Here is a 20,803-nt window from a genome sequence, read left to right as displayed (position 1 = left end):
TCCGGCATCCAGGAGGTGCAATTGTAGGTTACCTCCTGCTCAGCTCCTTCAGTCTTGGGCTGGGCCATGCTCAGGGTTGCTCTGTGTGGATGGGGCATGTGCAGCCCCATCTCTCATAGGAGTGGTGAGAGGCTGGAACATGTTCCGTGCAGATGGGAGCTTTGGAGAATTTAGGTGCATGTGTGAAATGCAATTTTTCAGAGGCTCATAACTGGGCCAGATTGCAAAAGACACAGCCCTGACTCCAGTCTGATTCCCCTGTCAAATTTTAAATCCCAGCTTGAAAGCCTGGAGGCGCAAGGCCTTCTCAGAGAAACAGGTGCAATATTTTTTCCATCAGAGCAAGAGAAGAGAGAATCATAGAAATGCAGGGATGGAAGGGACGACAGGACGTCACCAAGTCTAGCTCCCTGCGCTAAGGCAGGGCCAAGTAACCCGAGCCCATCTCACACAGGTGGTTGCTCAACCTGCTCTTAAAAACGCCCAGCGACGGAGATTCCACAGCATCTCTTGGAACCCTGTTCCCGTGCGTCACTGCGGCTGTCATGAGACACTTTATCCTAGGGCCTGGCTCCACTGACAAGTTCCTGCGCTGAAAAATCACCCCCGCGCGCAGCAAGTTTCAGCACAGGAACTTGCCGTTAGTTTTGTTCAGCTGCTGGGCGAGCTCCCTCCCCGCGCTGGCGTCGCGACCGGCTGCAGGTGCACGCAAAGCCTTAATAGCGAACCCAAGTCTCCCTTGCTGCACAGTAAGCCCCCACTTCTTGTCTCACCCTCAGCGGACACGGAGAACAACTGAGCACCGTCCTCTTCAGATCAGCCCTTAACATCTTTGAAGACTGTGATCGGGTCCCTCCTCTGTCCTTTTTCTTGAGACTAAACACACCCAGTTATTTTAACCTTTGCTCCTAGGCCAGGTTTTCTAACCCTTTTATCATGTCCCCTGTTCTCATTCTCAGACATGTCGGAGCCATTTTTGCTGAAATTTTCCAAAACTGCTCAGCCTGAGGCAGGCACCCAACATGGAAAATTTGTAGCCCTAACTGTTTAAATTGATTTAGTTGGGGCTTGGTCCTGCTCTGGGCAGGGGTGGGACTAGGTGACCTCCTGGGGTCCCTTCCAACCCAGATCTTCTAGGATTGGGGATCGGTCCTACTTTGAGCAGGGGTGGGACTAGGTGACCTCCTGGGGTCCCTTCCAACCCAGATCTTCTAGGATTGGGGATTGGTCCTGCTCTGGGCAGGGGTGGGACTAGGTGATCTCCTGGGGTCCCTTCCAACCCAGATCTTCTAGGATTGGGGATCGGTCCTGCTTTGAGCAGGGGTGGGACTAGGTGACCTCCTGGGGTCCCTTCCAACCCGGATCTTCTATGATTGGGGATTGGTCCTGCTTTGAGCAGGGGTGGGACTAGGTGACCTCCTGGGGTCCCTTCCAACTCGGATCTTCTATGATTGGGGATTGGTCCTGCTCTGGGCAGGGGTGGGACTAGGTGACCTCCTGGGGTCCCTGCCAACCCTGATCTTCTAGGATTCTACGATAAATTTGTCAAAGTTATCAGAAATTGAAAATAGGGTCTTATGGGAACTGCCAGGCCACCTTAATTACAGGTTTCAGAGCAGCAGCCGTGGTAGTCTGTATTCACAAAAAGAACAGGAGGACTTGTGGCACCTTAGAGACGAACCAATTTATTTGAGCACGAGCTTGCGTGAGCTACAGCTCGCTTCATCGGATGCATCACTAGCAGCTGGGCCTGCAATACTCGTTCGTTAGCGTTGGTATTCAGGCTTTTCAGGTGAAAATTCTAAAGTGCTTTCACAGATGGAGGAACATTATAATCCCCACTTTTCAGATGGGGAAACCGAGGCACAGAGACAGTAATGACCTGCCCAAGCTCTTCAGTGCTCCCTGTCCTGGATTTTAGAGAAGAAAGCCTAGCCTGAATCCATGGCTGTTGAAAGAATCTCCACCCCTTTTCAAGGCTCCAAGCCTGACAGGGCTGCAGGCCGGATGCTGTGTGTTTTATAGTAAATGTGAGAGCTGCCTACCTAAATAAGTGCTATGATCTCCAGGGTACTGAGCAAATACAGAGGTTCTCAAACGGGGAGGATGCACCCCTCGGGGGGGCACAGAGTGTATTCAAGATGGGCCATAAGAAACTTTAGGAGGGCCATACCAACCTACCTTCTGGGCTGCTCCTGGCGGGGGCACTGCTTTCAGACCTGGGTGCCCAGCCAGCAGCTGCCGCTCCTTGCTCTGTCTTCAGCGTTGGATGGTGGCAGATGTACGTGTGTGGTGGGAGTGGTGTGAGGGAAGGGGCGTAAACGACTAAAGATACCAAGGAGAGGGAGCATGATGACATCCGTTTGAGAACCACTCGTATATGTTAAGCCTGAGACCTGCCTACCTAAATACGTGCCCGATTTTCAGGGTACTGAGCAACTACTGATCCAGCTAACTAAAATGGTAGGTACACGCGCTCAGCACCATTGAAAGCCAGACCACTTATTTAGGTACCTAAATAAGAATGTTGGTAACTCAGTTCAGACCCCAGCTTTGAAAACATGGTTTCAAATAATCCTTTGTAAATTATTGTTCCTCAAATCCTGGAACCACAAGTTTGTGTTGAAAGTCTCTGTCCCTCCCATCTCTGGAAGCAGGAGTTGTTCTAAACTTCAGACTTGGTAGCAATACATTAAAACCCCCTCTCCTTAACTAATGTTTTCCCCGCACACGGTCCCTGCAGGTCAGAACAGATGTTGAGAGTCGTGCGGAATTAACATCAACCTCTGTGTAAGGTGGCAGTAAAGAGAAAGTTCCCTGCGGTCCATCTCTAAGCACGAAAACATGCTGCGCAGGTGTCTAAATCTGGCACTGATGCTGCAATCCAGGCAGTCAGAAACCCATTGACCTCAGTGGAAACACACAGGTGAGCGGTAGACAACACTGATCTGATCCATGTAACGTAATCTCTGTACACTCACGCACATCACACATCATTTGAAGGCCTGTTAGGTCTACTTCAAGATGAGCTATGAGATGGAGCTGTCCAACGTCACTGTTACCGTACAAATGGAGATAAACAATGACACCATCAACACTTTAAAATGACCACTTCGAAATATTTGCATTTTTTCTGTTAGTGTAATGACTTCATGTATTAGTTCAAGACATAAGATTGGAGTTCTTTGTGACCTTAAAGCCCCAACAACTAAAGGGTAAAACAAAATTGAATAATAAATTTGCATGGATATCACGGAAATGTAATAGCGCGGGTGACATTTCTATTCACCGTCAACATCATCTTATTCACCATTACAGGCTCTGTGGAGAGTGCGTGGGTAACCCCAGTCTTCACTGCCTTGACACATACGCAGTTCCATGCAGGAAAGAGTTTTCTGACAACAATGCCACTTCTGCCCTTTGAGTCTGTGATGACAGTTTTCTCTGTTCCCATATCGCTCCGAGTTCCATTGACAGAACCAGGAGTCTGACACACAGCAAATTCCCCAGAGTCAAATGTACTGTGTACTTCTTCAGGGAGATTTAACATACCAAGGATGGTAGCCATCTGGCCTAGTTTGGCCTGTCTGCTGTAAAGAAGTATGGAAACATGGCACACTGTCCATGTAAGTGGAGTTTCCAATCGCCCTCTCACTCTGCACAGACATTTAACAGTAGTAGCCCCATAACTTGGAGAAAATGATCCCAAACTTGAAACTAGGAGACGGGGCATTCACCCATGTCTGAAATTCCTCCCATAGTGGTAGCCTGTGCTGAGTTACAGCGTCATCAAACTCTTTAACGACATGTAATAAGGACTCAGTGTCTTCAAACTCCAACACCTTTTGATTGACAAGGTGGGGGAGGTAATATCTTTTATTGGAGCAACTTCTGTTCCTGAGAGAGTCAAGCTTTTGAGCTTACAGTGTCAGCCACCACTCGGGAGACAAAAGCTGGAACTAGATGAGGTGTACCTCCTCCCTGCTCACACCATTTAACAAATGAAGAGAGTTTCAGAGCACTTGGCCTCAAATGCTGGAGTCAAGCCATGCCCAGCATGGTTGAATTGCATACCAGCAGGCATTTGATCTGTGGTACAAGGTGCATACACATCAGAATCAACAAGAAGTCTCGCAATCCTTTGCCTCCCTCACATTTCCTAATACATGCAACACAGGAGCACAGGGTGCGAAAACCACCCAGGTGAATCACACTGGTACCCTATTCATTTGGGAACATTTATTTCACTTGCTGAGCAACAGCATATCGCTGCTGATCCATGGGCTGAACGGCAGGCTGCTGTCCTAGAGCTGCTGCCCTTTCCTTTCATTTCAGGATTGTAGCATAGACTGTGGCCAGGTCAGCTCGTTTGGCATCCACAGGAGGTGCTTATGCAAGTTTTGTGTAGGTGCTCTTCTATGTTGCAAACTTGTGGTTGAAACCCCTCCATAAATGGAGTCATTTGAGTGTGAACAACATCTTCCTTTGGTAGTGGTAAGACATCCGGAGATAGTCGTCTTAATAGACATCAGGAGAAATCTTGGACAGCGTTCATTTGTAGGAGACAGTTTCCTTTTCAGTCCAACCCCGACAAATTTCTTAACAAATATTTAGAATTGCCAGAGGACCAAAACCTCCATTCTCCTCCCAGCTCCAACGCTATGGGGACCCAGCATGTGCAGCTTTCCCTGGGGTGGCAGCATGTTTTCTTGCAGTTCCCACTCCAGCCTCCTTTGCTATTTATTTAGTAGTATTTTATGTGGCTAGGGTGGGTTAATCCCCATTGCTGATTTGGCCCCTTGGGCAGATATTGTTTCTGACTCAGGGACTCAGAACTGTCGGGCCAGAAGCAGGTGTATGTGGCTCAGCAGATGTGCCAAGGGGTTGCAGGTATTTTCCAGGATGTACTGGATCCAATCACATATTCTTTGGGATTGTCCAGCATTCCCAGATACCAAAGCCATCAGCTCTTGCCAGACATGTTCTAAAGGCAGAATCAGAAAGTCCCAGCCCTTGAGCTGAGGATCAGGAGTTCCCTCCCCTGGTCCAGACCCCATTTCCAATGCACAAGTAAAGTGACATGAATCCCTGTTCCTGAGGTGTGTGTTGGGAATGTTGGCCAGTGACGGATCTCTGAGTGGAATTCCAGAGCGGATTTCTGGGTGTAATTTCTGGTGTCGTGTTTGGTTTGGTGTGTATAATCCCTTCTCTAGACAAGCAGGGTGGGTTGTAAGGCCAGATTTTCAGAGGCATTTAGGAGCCTAAAGAGGCAGATAGGTACCTTATGGGAGTTTCAAAAGGGCTTACACTGTTAGGTACCTAACTCCCACTGGTTTCAGTAGCCCTTAGGCAGATAACTTGCCCAGGTGCATTTGTGAACCCCACTAGGCGTCTGTCTGCCTCTGTAGGCACTGACATATCTTTGTCACTCTGGACCATAGTGAAATTCCATGGGCCGTACTGGTCGGGACATCTGCCTCCGTTAGACCTGGACTCCTCAGTGCTTCCTGTGCTCAGATTTGTGAGAGCACAGGCCCTTCCTTCTGGGCAGCCAGGGGCAACCAGGGACCTCACCCCTCTATGAGCACTCTATCTGTGAGCACATCCTGTTGTCAGCTACCCCGGGACCTCCTGTGCCTATGCCCATTCTCTGCTGGCATCACAGATGTAGCCCTAGGAAAAGCCAGACTGGGAAGAAAGCTGGGGCTGGAGTTCATGTTGCATTAGTTTGAGTTACTTTGTGAATAAAGCAAAGTCCCAGGCAGGGGTGAGTTTGACCCCACACAACACGTGCAGACTCTGTTTGGAGCAGGGTGCGAATGTCGCTTGTTTACTGCATCACGTCAGCAGGAGTTTATAGCTCCTTGGCCAGTTTCTAGCCCCCTGTCCAGTGAGAGAAGGAGATTGTCCATCAGTGCCCCTAAAGCAGTTGCAGTTCCATGGCCTGGCCTCAGTTCCAAGCGAGCCGTGTCTAGAGTGTGAGCTTCAGCCAGATGAGCTTGTGGTGGGCCGTTTGCTAGCTCCCCTCCTCTCAGCTCGCTCACGGATAGGAGGTCTGACAGCGGGTGATAGTTGGTTAGACCTGAAGCCTCCAGGGTGGGTTTGCTCAGTGTTGGTCAGACTATTGCATGTTGGGAAGATTCCTTCTCAGACTGAGGCCAGGGCTGTTTAGGTGAGGGGTGGCTCGCCCCATTCCTGTCTCCTGTTAACAGAAGATAAAGCACGGCCGCCTGCCCCAGCAACGCTGTGAATTCTGTGACAGACATGCTGAATTCCGTGGCATCGCGATCCCGCCCAGCTGTGAGGAATGGTGATGTCCCCAGGTCTTAGTGGAATCGTCTCAGGCTGTCACATTCAGGCAGGTGTCACTGTATCAATTACACTCAGTTCATTTTTAAGGTTATCTCTGCAACCACAAGGGCTAGAAACAGGGTGTGAGACTGTGCTGGGCCTCTGGGACTTACTTGCAGCCCAGAACTCACAGCTCTGGGGGACAGATGGCAAAGGTCACTTGACACCACTTCTGCACCCTTGGAATTCCAGGCCGCTCTGGGGGAGGAGGGTAGCAGAACATCCCCCCGTGTAATTTAAAGTAGCCCGGGGAGCTACCCTAAGTCACAGGAGCCCAGTGTGGGCCACCTAGGGGAGACTGGACTGTGACAATTGCCCCAGTGCTAACAATATGGACCCAAACCCTTTGCCCGCAGCACATTCCCTCCCAGCCCCATTAGCACCCAGCTGCACTCCCAGCACATCCCTTATGGTGGGGTTTCCAAGGGGCCCTGTGATGCAGAGCCTGTGGTTGTGTTGCACAGCGTCTGTATGGGCGAAATTCTTCCCCAGCCAGATACAGATTTTAACGGCACCTGTACAGTGCCACAGTGGGCCAGACTAAGAGCTTAGATTCTGGATGCCGGTGGCATTGCCAGGGTGCCTTTCTGCAGAACGCCACTGCGAGTTTGGAATGTGAAACTATTTGATGGGTTACCAAAGAATTGTGGTGTCAGAGGCAGGACACAGAGATGGCGAGTGACCTTTGGAATGGCTTCCCTGAGTGTCGCAAAGAGGACACACCTGTTTCTCTGTTTGTGTTTCGGTCTGTTTATTTTCTGTGCACTTGCAGTCTACAGGGGGGCGTCCATGGGTAGAAAAAGTTTCTAAAAACAGAATTTCCGTGTTGTTAATTAATTGACTGCTCCAGGTATGGTAATAATGCTAAATACTTATGAGTGACGCATTTTGGAGCTGTGGAGTCTTAAAGGAAATATTTATTTTTATGAACTTTTCCTCACCTCTTTATAATTCTTCCGCAAACCACTCAGACCGGTTCTCTGGGCTGTGAGTCAGACATTGACAGTGCCTTGTTGGTTACAGTCAGGAACCTTTAAGTAGATATCTGAAGAGAGCTGCAGCTTTCTGATTTATGGCCTATAGTGTAAATAGCTCCAAGTGACCTGAAATGCTCAGATTTCCCTGCTCTCCTGCACCCCCACTCACTGTAGTCTGGAGTTGGTGGAGTCTAGAGTTCTGGCAGGTTCCTCTCCAGCCCCTAAGGGAAGTGTTGCCTGGTCTGCTCTGGAGGGCTCTACCACCTATCCCAGCACAGTGATTACAGCTTTTATTGATTGCTGGGTTCCATGGAGTTCCCAGAAATTATGCAGCTTCTTTAAAAGTCACCACTGTGTCATTACCCTCCTCTGCACCATCTGCTGCCTCTTGTTTGCAAAAACTGCCCATTCATCACCCTTTTTCAAAGCTCATCAAAAAAAGACTAGGGGCAGATAAAACCCTGAACATTGCATTGCATTGCATTGCATTGCATTGCACACCAAGAATACACTCCCCCAACACTTAAAAACCTCTTCCTGCTCTTCAGATTTGTCCAGGCTGCAATACCCAACCATGCCAGTTTAATGTATTGGTCAGGGTGTCCCTTGCCGTATGAACTGTTGGTGGAGGTCTCTTGTCCTTTCTTTACCCAACAGGGATAACAACATATTATTACCCCCAAAACTAAAATTTTACTGAATGTTTACAGAAATGTCCAAAACTGTCACAGAACTGAAATGCAAATGAGGCCTGACCCAGTCAGTCGTTTTCCAGCTCACCAGCAGATGCCAGCAGAGCGCTCCTTCTCCCATGGAGCCCATCTACCCCTGGAGCTCTGCAGCAGCTCCTGATTGTAGTGGTTCCTTGGTTAAAGAGCCCTTTAGGACCTGCAGTTTTCTCCCTGTAAAGGGACTTGAATACTGATTAAGTCACCTCTCAATCTTCTTTTTAGTAAACTAAATAGGTTGAGCTCTTTAAGTCTCTCACTGTCAGTCATTTTCTCCAGGTATTGAAACATTTCTGTGGCTCTCTTTTGCATTTTCTCCAGTTTTTAAACATCCTTTTTAAAATGGAAACCCCAGGACTACATACAGGACTCCAATACTGGTCCCACCAACACCATATTCAGAGATAAAATCACCTGCCTGCCCTGCTCACTTCTCCCCTGTTTGTACAGATGAGGATCACATGAGCCCTTTTATCCACAGCATCACTCTGGGAGCTGAGTTGTTTTCACACTGTGAGCCCTAAATCCCTTTTAGAATCCAGTCACTGCTTTCCAGGATACAGCCTCTCTCTATTTTGTTGGTATGGCCCACACCCCTTGTTCCTAGGTGTGGCACTTTCCAATTGTCTGTATTAAAACACCTTTTTCGTTGGTTGGTGGCAGAGTGCCCTTCTGAGGGAGTGTGAGCCCCCTCTCCTCTATGCATGTGTCAGGATCTGGAGGCCCTTAACCCTCTGGTGCCTATGAGCTTTTCCCTCTGCCTCCCATAAGTTTACTGGGATGTGGGGGGGCCTGCACCTCTAGGTGGTGTTTGAACCCCTCTCCCTGCCACACCCCATGTAAGACAAGAAGTGAGGGGGGTAAGTCCCTCCTGTGGATGTCTGCAGCCAGGTCTATACTAGGAAGTCAAATCAGTATAACTATGTTGCTCAGGGGTATGAAAAATCCATATTCTTGAGCAATGCAGTTATACCGACCTAACTCCGTGTGTGCACAGCGTTGCAGTGATGGGAGAGCTTCTCCCACTGATATAGCTACCACCTCTCAGGGAGGCAGATTAACTATGCCACTAGGAGAAGCCTTCCCATCAGTGTAGGTAGCATCTTCAATAAGCACTCTAGCTGCACAGCTGCATCTCTGCAGCGTTTCAAGTGTAGACCTGCCGTAAGCCTCTCTCCATGTTCCCTTTCATGTGAGCTATGATCTGGGGGTAAGGGTTGGGGTAGTGCCCCTCTGCAGGGATCAGAGCCCCTCACTCTGCCCACCATATGAGCCGGGTCTGGGGAATCCCTACATCTTTTGGTGTGGTGCTCAGAGGCATATTAGGAGTATGCACCAAGAACACACTGCTGAAGAGTGGGATGAGGAGTTGAGAGCAGGAATACATACCATGGATTTTCCAGCACCAGTGAGGAGCAAGATAACACCCATTGAGATGAATGGAGTAATTTACTCCTCTCAGAGCTATTGTTTCATGCTGTGTCATCTATACTACCTATTCTTTCCATTCTCCCTTTGTCCTTCCTAAAAAGTTCCCCTTGTAGCATTAGCCTGTGCTGAGGATCTGGGTATAGCACAGAAATTGCTGATGACTGATTTAATAAATATTATAGGGCATGCCAGCTCTGCTACAGATCTTTCCGTGTAAAGGATAATTATTTTATGTGCTTTAATATATGCATGCTTGTCCAGATTGTTTTGAAATGTTCAGTGCATTATGGGAGTGTGGAATACCATTGGTAAGCCCAATGTGGGGTTATTGAGCACAGGATTCACAAAATACAGCTTCCCCCAAGAAACAGCATTTCATAAAGTTCACAGATTCTTCAAATATTTTTATGCACACCTGGCTTCTCAAATGGTAATAGGCTTAATGGGATGGGAAGGGGAGGGTAAGCTGGAAATAGCGGTGGGAGGGGCTACATGTTGCAAGGGATTGTGGGGGATAGAGAAGGAGAGAGACACAACAGTCTCCTTTCACATGATTAAAGTTACTGTAACCACCTTGTCCTAAAAGAATCAGGTAGGTTATTGGGACACAGACCATGTCTGAGATTTCTTTCACCAGCCCTGTTAAAAACTGTGTACTACAAATATGTCCAAGCATGGCCATTATCCCTATTCAATTACAACAAAGTGTATTGGGGAAGACAGGGCAGTTAGGCATCAGAAGGCAACATTGTGGCCTTGTGGAGAAAACAGAAGACTGGGACTGAGAAGTTCTAGGCTTTATTCCTGGTTTTGCCACTGGCTTTCTGCAGGTGACTTTGGCCAAATCATTTTTATCTCTCTGGCCTTCACTTTCCCATTTGCACAATTGGAAGGATGATGTTTCTCTCTCAGACGTACCAATGAAAAAAGCTAAGTATAATCATCATTTCCTGGCCTTTGCACTGTACTGACGACAAGTTATCTACCTGCCCTATACTCAGACGCTTCACCTGCTTCACAGAATGAACACCACTTCTACTGCATTTTATAGCCTCTTCAGCTCTTTATACAGCTCTTCACTCTCATGCACATACTATCCAACACTGCATTTTCACTTTCCCTCATTAAACTCATAGGCCACTCCCACCTCACTGCTGACAGTCCCCATGGCAAGAAGAACCCTCTACCCCCCAGTGACACTACCAACAGAACACAGCACTGAAATGAGGTACATTGGATCTCCCAAAGCATACAGGCACCTCTTTTGTTTGATCATACACAAGTGGGGGTCAGGGAGAAGGGCCCATGTGAACCCCAGAAGGCCATGGCCCCTCGTACCTCTTTATAGCACAATCACAGCTCTTCCACACAGCTCCATCTAATGCTCCATACACTGTTTTGATGAAGGTATTTTAGTGCTTGTAGGCCCAGAATGTATTCAGCTGATTTTTAGAGCTTGTTAGACTTTTGGAACGTTTTTCAAAAGCATCTGTTTACAATAATGTAGGTCTGGGATCAGGCACCTGACGATGCAGATGGGGGCCTAGTGGGTTGTTCAAAACAGGTTAGGCACCAGGGGCTAGCTCCACAAAAATACAGAGGTGGGCTTGGCTGCTACTTTCGCTTTAGATACCTAAATCTGACACTTAGATGCTGCCGATCCTCAAACCCCCACACAGCTACGGCCTAAAGCCCCTCCACACCTAAATTTCTGAGGTTGAAATCTTCCAGGGGCCTAAAAATCTGCTCCTGGGCACGCTCACACCTGCCTCAGACAAGGCACCCAGCTCCCTAGTTCCGACCGAAGCCCCAGCACGCTCCTCACACGACGTGTTCCCTGGCCTGTCTCGCAGGTGGGCCCAGTTCGACAGACCATTGAGCTTTGGTTGCTGCGGGCTCAGCAGAAATTGTCTGCAGTCTGCACTCAGCAGGATTTAAATAACTCCATAGAGACGGGACAATGAGCTTCGTCCTGCAGACTCTCCGTTGGCTTGGCAGCAGCCATGACTCCTTCTGGGGAGAGGAGCTGCCTCTAGATTTCCTCCTCAGCCTCAGCCTGGAGCAAGAGTTGAACGGTCCCCTCCCGGGCACAGACTGGAGCTTGCTGACCTGGAGCGAGACCCTAGGCAGTGCTGCAGCTCCTGGAGGCTGGGGTGAAACTCACCCACTCCAGCTACAGCGTAAAAGAACTACGACCTGGATCCACAAAGGACCCTCACAGCACCAAACTTTTAGGCAGCTAAAAGTCACTAGAATCCAGAAAGCCCAAGTTAGACGCCCAGGCTCCCTGTACAATCAATGGGAAGAAGGAGGTGCCTGAAAGTAGGACCCACAAAACCCAGCGTGCGAGGCACCTCCACACCAACGCTAACCAACGGGAAAGACCGATGGGAGGGGTGTGTCCTAAGCCCCACCCCTCCTTGGATCTCAGGTTACGAGGTCTGGCTTGGAGAGAGGTACCTTTGTCTGCTTGGGAGCCCCTCAGCTGGAGTTAGGTGCTCAGGTCATTCTGTGCAAAATAATCCAGCAGAGGAGGAAGAGGTCATGGTGCTGCTGGCTCCCTTGCGGCATTTAAAGTACTCGACCAGGATGTGGGAATTCAGGGTTAAAATCCCCTCCACAAAGATCCCTGTAAGCTGTGCGGACGTGCAGTTCCATCTTTAGCCACCCTGGTCCTGCGCTGGGACCTGGAGCCGGCAGCAGCATTGCCATACCCTGTCCATGTGCAGATTGAATTTTGTGATGTGTCCCACCTCCCCTCCATCCTGGTGCACACAACAAAATTCACTCCGCACACGGACATCAAACATGAGAGGAAACACTGTTCCTGACTCTCAACCTCTCTGTCACATCTTGAATTTCATACACTGTTGGATCAGAATAACGTGCTCTCAGGTGAGCTACAGACCAACAGTTGTTCATAGGAATTATTCAGCAGGTATTTTACAAGACCGAGAACATGAGAGGAAATCATGACCTGCTAAGAGACAATTAACGGAGAGAAGCAGTAAAATTAATCCCATACATTGGATTGGTTGTGACTTATTTGCTTGATTTGAAAAGAGACCAAAAGGACCTGAGTCTCCTTGCTGTCGATAGCCCCCTGCTTGGCCAATCAGCATGGAGATGCTGAGGGGTGGGAGGCTGAGAGGTCTCACCAGATGTCCCACAGGATGGCCCAGGTCACCATCAGAGGGGATCACTCTCAGATCGAGACCCCCCTTTTTTGAGGACCCCCACAATGAGAGCAACCCCCCCTCCCTCGCTCACACTTCACACACACCCCTCCTTGGTAGAGGGAAGGAAGCAGGGAAAAAAGAAGCAAGAGAAGAGGAGAAATGAAGGAGGAAAGAGGAAAAGGGAAACCAAAAAGGATAAAACCCAGTGCCCCCAGTGATTCCAAGCGTCAAAGCGCTCGGTAGGAAATCACATTCTACCCCCTTAAGCCAGTGTTTTCTGTGCCGAGAATTCTGCCTGCAGCAGGTGCATCAGACCCAACAGGTTCCAAACCTCTCGCAGCCTCCGACCTTATCAAAGGAAAGTTCGTTTTCTGGCACAATCAGTGGTGGAAAAGGAGAAAACTCCACAGAGGCTCCTCCTCATGCTACGAGGTGAATCCTAATTCTCTCCCCGTCCTCGAGGGGAGACCGGGAGAAGGAGACGTGCGGCAGCAAAGCCGGGGGGGTCTCAGCGACTGCCCTGGCCCTGCACCTCGGCCCTGCCCCGCTGATGTCGGGGTCTCTCTGTGAGGTCACCCCCTCCCCACCACCTTTGCCCAATGGGCTGAGGTCCTGCAAAAGGCCTTGGTGATGTCACCGCCCCCCCACCCCTCCCCTCCCAGCTGATGTCCTGCCCCTGCCCAGCCTCTTGGAGCTTGGAGTTGTTGCCCCCGGATCTCCGCACTCAGTGACTGGTGAGTCGGGGGATAGAGCCGGCTATACAATAAACCACCAGTTTTTCATAAATTAGTCGACTTAAGGCCAGAAGGGACCATTGGAGCATCTAAGATGACGCCCTGCATCTCCCAGCCCTCCTGTGTATCACAAGAGCTGCTTTTGCACTAAAGCACCTTCCTGAAAGGCATCTAGTCTTCACTGGAAGACATCAAGAGATGGAGAATCCATCACTTCTCTTGGCAGTTTGTTCCAGTGATGAGTCGCCCTCCCTCTTACAAATCTCTGCCTTGTTCTACGGAGAATTTTTCTGATTTCTGCTTCCAGCCATTGGTTCTTGTTCTGCCTTTCTTTGCAAGACTAAAGAGCCCTTTAAATACTTGGTGTTTTCTCTCAGCGAAGGCACTGCAGGCTGCCATCAGCTCACCTCTCCATCTTTTTAAAAACTAAACAGACTGAGTTTTTCAATCCCTCCTTATAAGTCTTCTCCAGCCCTCAAATATGGCTCTTTTCTGCACCCTCTCCAGTTTTTTTTAACGTTATTTTTGAAATGTGGACACCAGAATGGGATGCAGTATTCCAGTGTCAGTCTCCCCATTGCTGAATCAGCTCCCTTTCCATCCTCTCTTTATCTATCCATGGATGGCGTCACGGACTCACAGGACTTGTGCTCTCTCTCAGCCTCGTACAGTCCTTGGGAGGAACCCCCTTCCGTGTGACAGCCCTTCTCGGAGATCCACTCTCTCGAGGGTTAAGCCGTAGGCCCTTCCGCCTCCTGCAACCACTCTTCTCTGAGCCTTGAGCATGCCTGTCTGCCGTGGGCCCCCTCAGGGAGTCCCCTCACTCTGGACCCCTGGGGCCTCTACTCCCAGAGGGAAGAAAGCAACCCCGATCTCGAGACTGCCGTGACTCTCAGACAGCGTAAAAGAGAGGGGTTTATTGAGCGTCTGAACACAGCACAGGAAACTCTCAGGGCCTCAGGCCTAATCTCCCTCTGCACAGTCCATCTAGGTCTCTCCTGCACCCGTGTAGGCTCTGGCTGTTTTCTCTCCCCAGTCCAGAAGCCCCCTCCTTCCAGCTAAGCGTCCGATATCACCTTCCCACAAGCCTGTGTCCTTTGTCTTCTGTCCCAGGTGAACAGGCTGCCTGGATCTCCTCTATCTCAGCCTCTCCTCTCCTCCCTCTTTTCTTTCCCCCTGGCTGGAAGCAGTCACTGGGTCTTCTCTCCTCAGCCCATTGTTCTACTACTGGCCCGACCTGGCTGTGACTTCCAAGCTGGGCCTCCCGCTCACCAGTCGCTGGGGTATCCGTTCTCCAGGCCTTTCCCTGAGGGCCCAACTGACAGGAGAGATCACCGCTGGTCCTCTGTAACAACAAACTACCTCTCCCACCAGTCCCACCTCGTTAAACAAACAGCACCCAGGGAAACTGAGGCATGCAAACCATTGAAAAACCAAGAAAATCCCCCCGTCATCACTGATGGCTTTGGCCCTGTTCCCCACAGCATCGCACCAGGAGCGGATGTTGAGTGGCTTGCCCGGTATGACACCTAAATCCTTGACAGAGTCACGGCTTCCCAGAGTACAGTTCCCCCTCGGTGGCCTGCCTGCTCTGTCCTGCTGCCCCCTCCCACTGCGCCAAGAGGGGACCTGGTGACTGGAGCTGCTGTGGTTGTGTGAGAGCGCCGGGCTGAGAGACCGAAGGGCACCTCTGTTCTGGAACAGAGGGGTCTGGCCGGTAGGCGCAGTCACCCCCGGTTTGGGGCACAGAAGGGGCTGTGGCTGGCAGCAGCTTGAAGCCCGTCCCCCAGCTGTGCTAGGCACTGTTCGAATGAGTGCAACGTCCCTGGTCTCTCTCCCCAACAGAAGCGGGTCCAATAAACCATATGACCTCCCCGGCCTGGTCTCTCGGTGTTTTCTGCTCCCACGGGCGTGGCTGGGGAGGGCCACAGGGCTCAGCAGGCTCAGGGAGAAACCTCAGCCCCACTGGAGACAGGAGGGGAGCAAACCTCACAATCTGTGTGGTCACTGCAGGTCTGTGCAACTACCCCCCACTGACTCAGTGGCAGTCTGTGGGGGAGGTCTAGAGTGGCCAGGTGTCCTGATTTTAGAGGGACAGTCCCGATTTTTGGGTCTTTTTCTTATATAGGCTCCGATTACCTCCCACCCCCGTCCCGATTTTTCACACTTGCTGTCTGGTCACCCGAGGGAGGTCTGGCAGCCCCCTCCCCAGCCACAGTCCGTGCGTGCCCAGCAGTCTGTGTGTGTCTCAGCAGCCCCCTGCTCACTCCCACGTGGAGCCCAGATCGGGCTGAGCTGGGCCTCTGGTTTGTTTGATCCCTGAAGGGTTTTCTGGGCACTAACTGGGACCCCAAGTTTCTCCTACTTTGAGGAAATCCCTGTGAAAACTCACCTTTTCCGGGTGTCTGTTTCACACCCTCTGCCAGAGACGTTCCCCATTCTTTCTCCAGTTCAGCTGGCAGCAGGTCTCGTGCGAGGGGCGGGGGAGAGCTGAGATTTCAGGCTGCCGTCTTATGGCGGGATTGCTGCGATTAACTGGCTGAACGTGCTAATTCTGAGGACGAAACGGGGAAAGGGGCAGAGACCGAGAGTCAGGGAGTGAAATGGAGAAAATACAGGAAGCATTTCGAGCAAGGGCGAAGTGGAATGACCAGAATCCAGAATATTCTCTGCACCCCTTGTCTAACTCTGGGCCTGATTGTCTTCCGCATTGACGGCCCTGTCCCTGTCTCCGGCCGTGTCTGGAGGGCTTTATGCCCCTGTCCAGCCCCTTCACACTGCCAGGAAGGGAGAGCTGTTATGGAATCTTAGCCCAAAGAGGAACCAGGCCTGTGTCACCTTCATCCTGGGTTTCAGATGACCCCGAGAAGTTGGGGGGCCACCGGCGCCTAGAGGATGGCCCTGCCACAGAGGCCCCGCCCCCGGTCATCCTCTTCCCCCGAGGCCCCACCCACCCACTGTTCACTCCTCTGGCCCCCGAGGTCCCCCTACCTGCCCCTCGCTCCTCTCCGCCTCTTCCCCCAGGACTCCACTCACCCCCTGCTTGCTCCTCTCTGCCCCTTTCCCCAAAGGGGGGCTACCGGGGGGCCATGGGGCCAGGCACCCGTCCCTTTTCTCTGTCTTCGGTGAGCGGGGGGCAGGGGGGTCCTTGGGGAAGGAGGTGGAGCAGGACAGGAAGAGGCACGAGAAGACGGGACCGTGGGGGAAAAGGCCGAGGGGGGGTGGGGAGCAGGTTTTGGGGGAAGAGGCGGAGGGGGGATGGGAAGAGGCAGAGCAAGAGCAGGGCATCGGGTTAAGAGGCAGAGGGGAGCGGGGTGTAGGTGGGGCCCCCACTTCTCTGGAGCTTCGCTTCCAGAGCTCGAAAGATGACCACGGGCCCAATGGCCTCCGGAGGGGAGACCCGCCCCACATCCCCAGCATTTCCCCCCCTCATGGATGGCCTTTTGGGGGAGGCTCAGCCTCCCCTGGCCTCTTGTACGGGCTGCCCGTGCTCAGCTCCTGCCACGCTCTGGAGAGGAGCAGCACCCAGGGGTGGGGCTGAGCCGGGGGGTGCTGGGTGAGGGGCAGAGGCCTCGGGAGCTGAGACTGCAGGGACACAGCATGAGGCACCATCCCAGGCATCCCCATGAAAGGAGCAGAAGAGGGTTTACCTGGGGTGGGGAGTGTATGGAGAGCGTCTCAGGGTCGGTGGAGATGTATTGCCCTGGTGAGCAAGCGTGGCTAAAACACAGGCCTCGCTGTGAGCAGGATTTGAACCTGCGCAGGGAAACCCGAATGGATTTCGAGTCCAACGCCTTAACCGCTCGGCCCTCACAGCTGTGAGTGACGTGGCCCCCAGCGGCAGTCTCTACTGGAGCGGCTGGAAGCCGACGGGAGGGAGCTCTCCACCCTCAACGAGCAGCCGTAGCCATGTTGGCAGGAGAAGCTCTCCCAGCACCATAGCACTCTCCACACCGGCGCTTAGGTCCGTGTAACTTGTGTCACTTGGGGGGTGGCTTATTCACTCCCCGAGCCACATACGTTCTACCGACACAAGGGGGAGTGTAGACGCAGCCTTAGCAGAGACGCGATTAAGATCCACTTCCTGGACACTACAGTGCTAATAAGCAATGGTCACATAAACACCACCCTATACCGGAAACCTACTGACCACTATTCCTACCTAAATGCTTCCAGCTTTCACCCTGACCACACCACACGATCCATCGTCTACAGCCAAGCTCTGCGATACAACCGCATTTCCTCCAACCCCTCTGACAAACACCTACAAGATCTCTACCAAGCCTTCTTACAACTACAATACCCACCTGCGAAGTGAAGAAACAGATTGACAGAGCCAGAAGAGTACCCAAAAGTCTCCTACTACAGGACAGGCCCAACAAAGAAAATAACAGAACGCCACTAGCCGTCACCTTCAGCCCCCAACTAAAACCCCTCCAATGCATTATTAAGGATCTACAACCTATCCTGAAGGATGACCCAACACTCTCACAAATCTTGGGAGACAGGCCAGTCCTTGCCTACAGACAGCCCCCCAACCTGAAGCAAATACTCACCAACAACCACACACCACACAACAGAACCACTAACCCAGGAACCTATCCTTGCAACAAAGCCCGTTGCCACTGTGCCCACATATCTATTCAGGGGACACCATCACAGGGCCTAATCACATCAGCCACGCTATCAGAGGCTGGTTCACCTGCACATCTACCAATGTGATATATGCCATCATGTGCCAGCAATGCCCCTCTGCCATGTACATTGGCCAAACTGGACAGTCTCTACGTAAAAGAATATATGGACACAAATCAGATGTCAAGAATTATAACATTCATAAACCAGTCGGAGAACACTTCAATCTCTCTGGTCACGCGATTACAGACATGAAAGTTGCGATATTACAACAAAAAAACTTCAAATCCAGACTCCAGCGAGAGACTGTTGAACTGGAATTCATTTGCAAATTGGATACAATTAACTTAGGCTTGAATAGAGACTGGGAGTGGCTAAGTCATTCTGCAAGGTAACCTATTTCCCCTTCTTTTTTCCTACCTCCCCCCCTTCCTCAGACTTTCTTGTTAAACCCTGGATTTGTGCTGGAAATGGCCCACCTTGATTATCATACACATTGTAAGGAGAGTGATCACTTTAGATAAGCTATTACCAGCAGGAGAGTGGGGTGGGGGGAGAGAAAACCTTTTGTAGTGGTAAACACCCATTTTTTCATGCTTTGTGCGTATGAAAAGATCTTGTGTACTTTCCACAGTATGCATCCGATGAAGTGAGCTGTAGCTCACGAAAGCTTATGCTCAAATAAATTGGTTAGTCTCTAAGGTGCCACAAGTCCTCCTTTTCTTTTTACTGATAAAGTTTGTGGATGATACCAGGATGGGAGTTGTTGCAAGTGCTCTGGAGGATAGGATTAAAATTCAAAATGATCTGGACAAACTGGAGAAATGGTCTGAAGTTCACAGGCTGAAATTCAATAAGGACAAATGCAAAGTACTCCCCTTAGGACAGAACAATCAGCTGCACACATACAGAGCAGGACGTGACAGCCTAGGAAGGAGTACTGCGGAAGGGGATCTGGGGGTCATAGTGGACCACAAGCTAAATATGAGTCAACAGTGTAACACTTGCAAAAAAAACAAACCTGATCCTGGGCAGGATTAGCAGGAGTGTTGTAAGCAAGATACAAGACGTAATTCTTCTGCTCTACTCCATGCTGATGTGGCCTTAGCTAAAGTATTGTGTCTAAGTCGGGGCACCACATTTCGGGAAGGATGTGGACAAATTGGAGAAGGTCCAGAGGAGAGTAACAAAAATGATTAAAGGTCTAGAACAGGGGTTCTCAACCTTTTTCTTTCTGAGGCCACCCACAACATGCCATTAAAATCTCCAGGGCCCAGTGTGGGAGGGGGAGACTCTGGGCTGGGGAAAGGGGGGAAAACAAGGGCATAGGTATAGTTTGACTTCTGTTTTGGGTGGGCAGGGGCCAGTGAGGCTCAAGCCAGCTCCGATGGTGGGGTCTGGGGGGGGGTATGCTACATCCACCCCCTGACTCACCTCAGCAGGCCACCCGCCTGTCTGGACTTGGGGGGCCTACAACCAAAAATTATAACTCAAAGGTGGGGGGGCTCAGCTCAAAAAGTTTGAGGTGCAGGGAGAGGGATAGCTAGGGGCTGTGTGCAGGGGGGTAGCTCAGGGAGCAGGGAGGGAGGTAGCTAGGGCTGTGTGTGGGCAGAGGGTAGCTCAGGGTGCAGGGACGAGGTAGCTAGGGGCTGTGTGCTCTCAGGGCTCCCCTGCGCTCCCTGTACCCTGAGGGCTCTGCCAGCCACAAAGCAGCCGGGTCCCCCCGCCCAGGCAGCTCTTACCAGCTGCATGAGCAAAGGGGAGCAGCTTCAACCCCCTGCAGCAGCAGGAGACGAGGCAACGCTGCGGCTGCCTGCTCCATGGCACCAGTCAGAGCAGCAGCTGTCCCACGCTGCCGGACTCTGGCTTCCCACCTCCGACCTAGCCGGGGTGGAGAGAGGAGGTGGTGGAGGGGGGGTGCGGAGCTACCCCAGGACTGCCCTGCTCTTGCACTGTAGTTTGGGGGGGGGGGTGTAACACCCCTGTGTTCCCCCAACTCTGCCCATGGGCTCAGGGCTTCTGTCCCTTGGGGAGCACCGGGGCTCGGGGCTCCAGAATTCAGCCCTGCTGCTCCCGGCTTCAGCCCTGCGGGAGGTGCTGGGGTTCGGGCTTTGGATTTTAGCCACGGGGCCCTGCGGCCCCCCTGAAACGGTTCATGGACCCCCAGTAGGCCACGAACCCCCTGTTGAGAACCGCTGGTCTAGAAAACATGATCTATGAGAAAAGGTTGAAAGAACTGGGTTTGTTTAGTCTGGAGAAGAGAAGACTGAGAGGGGACATGAGAACAGTTTTCAAGTACATAAAAGGTTGTTACAAGGAGGAGGGAGAAAAATTGGTCTTGTGAATCTCTGAGGACAGGACAAGAAGCAATGGGCTGAAATTGCTGCGAGGGAGGTTTAGGTTGGACGTTAGGAAAAACTTCCTGCCAGCATAGTTAAGCACTGGAACAAATTACCTAGGGAGGTTGTGGAATCTCTGTCATTGTAGGTTCTTAGCAGGATCGACAGTCACCGCTCAGGGATGGTCTAGATGAGGGGTAGTCAATTATTTTTTGTCAAGGTCCAAATTCTTCATCAATGTACAGTCGGGGCCAGACTGCAGAGAAAATCATTTAAAAAAAAAATAATAACGATAATATGTAAATAAAAAGTTTGTGGGGTCTGTTCAAAAGCGTCTGGCAACCCGGATTTGGCCCGTGGTTCGCCTGTTGACAGCCCCTGGTCTAGATAATACAGGAGAATTACGGAGACCTCGGGAATGGAGGTTGT

At 51.2% G+C, this 20,803-nt stretch overlaps 1 non-coding gene across 1 annotated transcript; it reads right to left on the bottom strand.

Annotated features, from left to right (window-relative positions):
• Positions 1-17,135: 17,135 nt before the first annotated feature.
• On the bottom strand, positions 17,136-17,217 carry TRNAS-CGA (transfer RNA serine (anticodon CGA)). Its single transcript has one exon. It is a non-coding gene; the product is annotated as a tRNA-Ser (tRNA).
• Between the last annotated feature and the right edge of the window lie 3,586 nt (positions 17,218-20,803).

This window comes from Eretmochelys imbricata, chromosome 11 (assembly GCF_965152235.1).
Source record: "Eretmochelys imbricata isolate rEreImb1 chromosome 11, rEreImb1.hap1, whole genome shotgun sequence".
NCBI lineage: Eukaryota > Metazoa > Chordata > Testudines > Cheloniidae > Eretmochelys > Eretmochelys imbricata.
The sequence above is the reverse complement of the archived record's forward strand: the minus strand, read 5'-3'. Positions and strand labels throughout refer to the sequence as shown.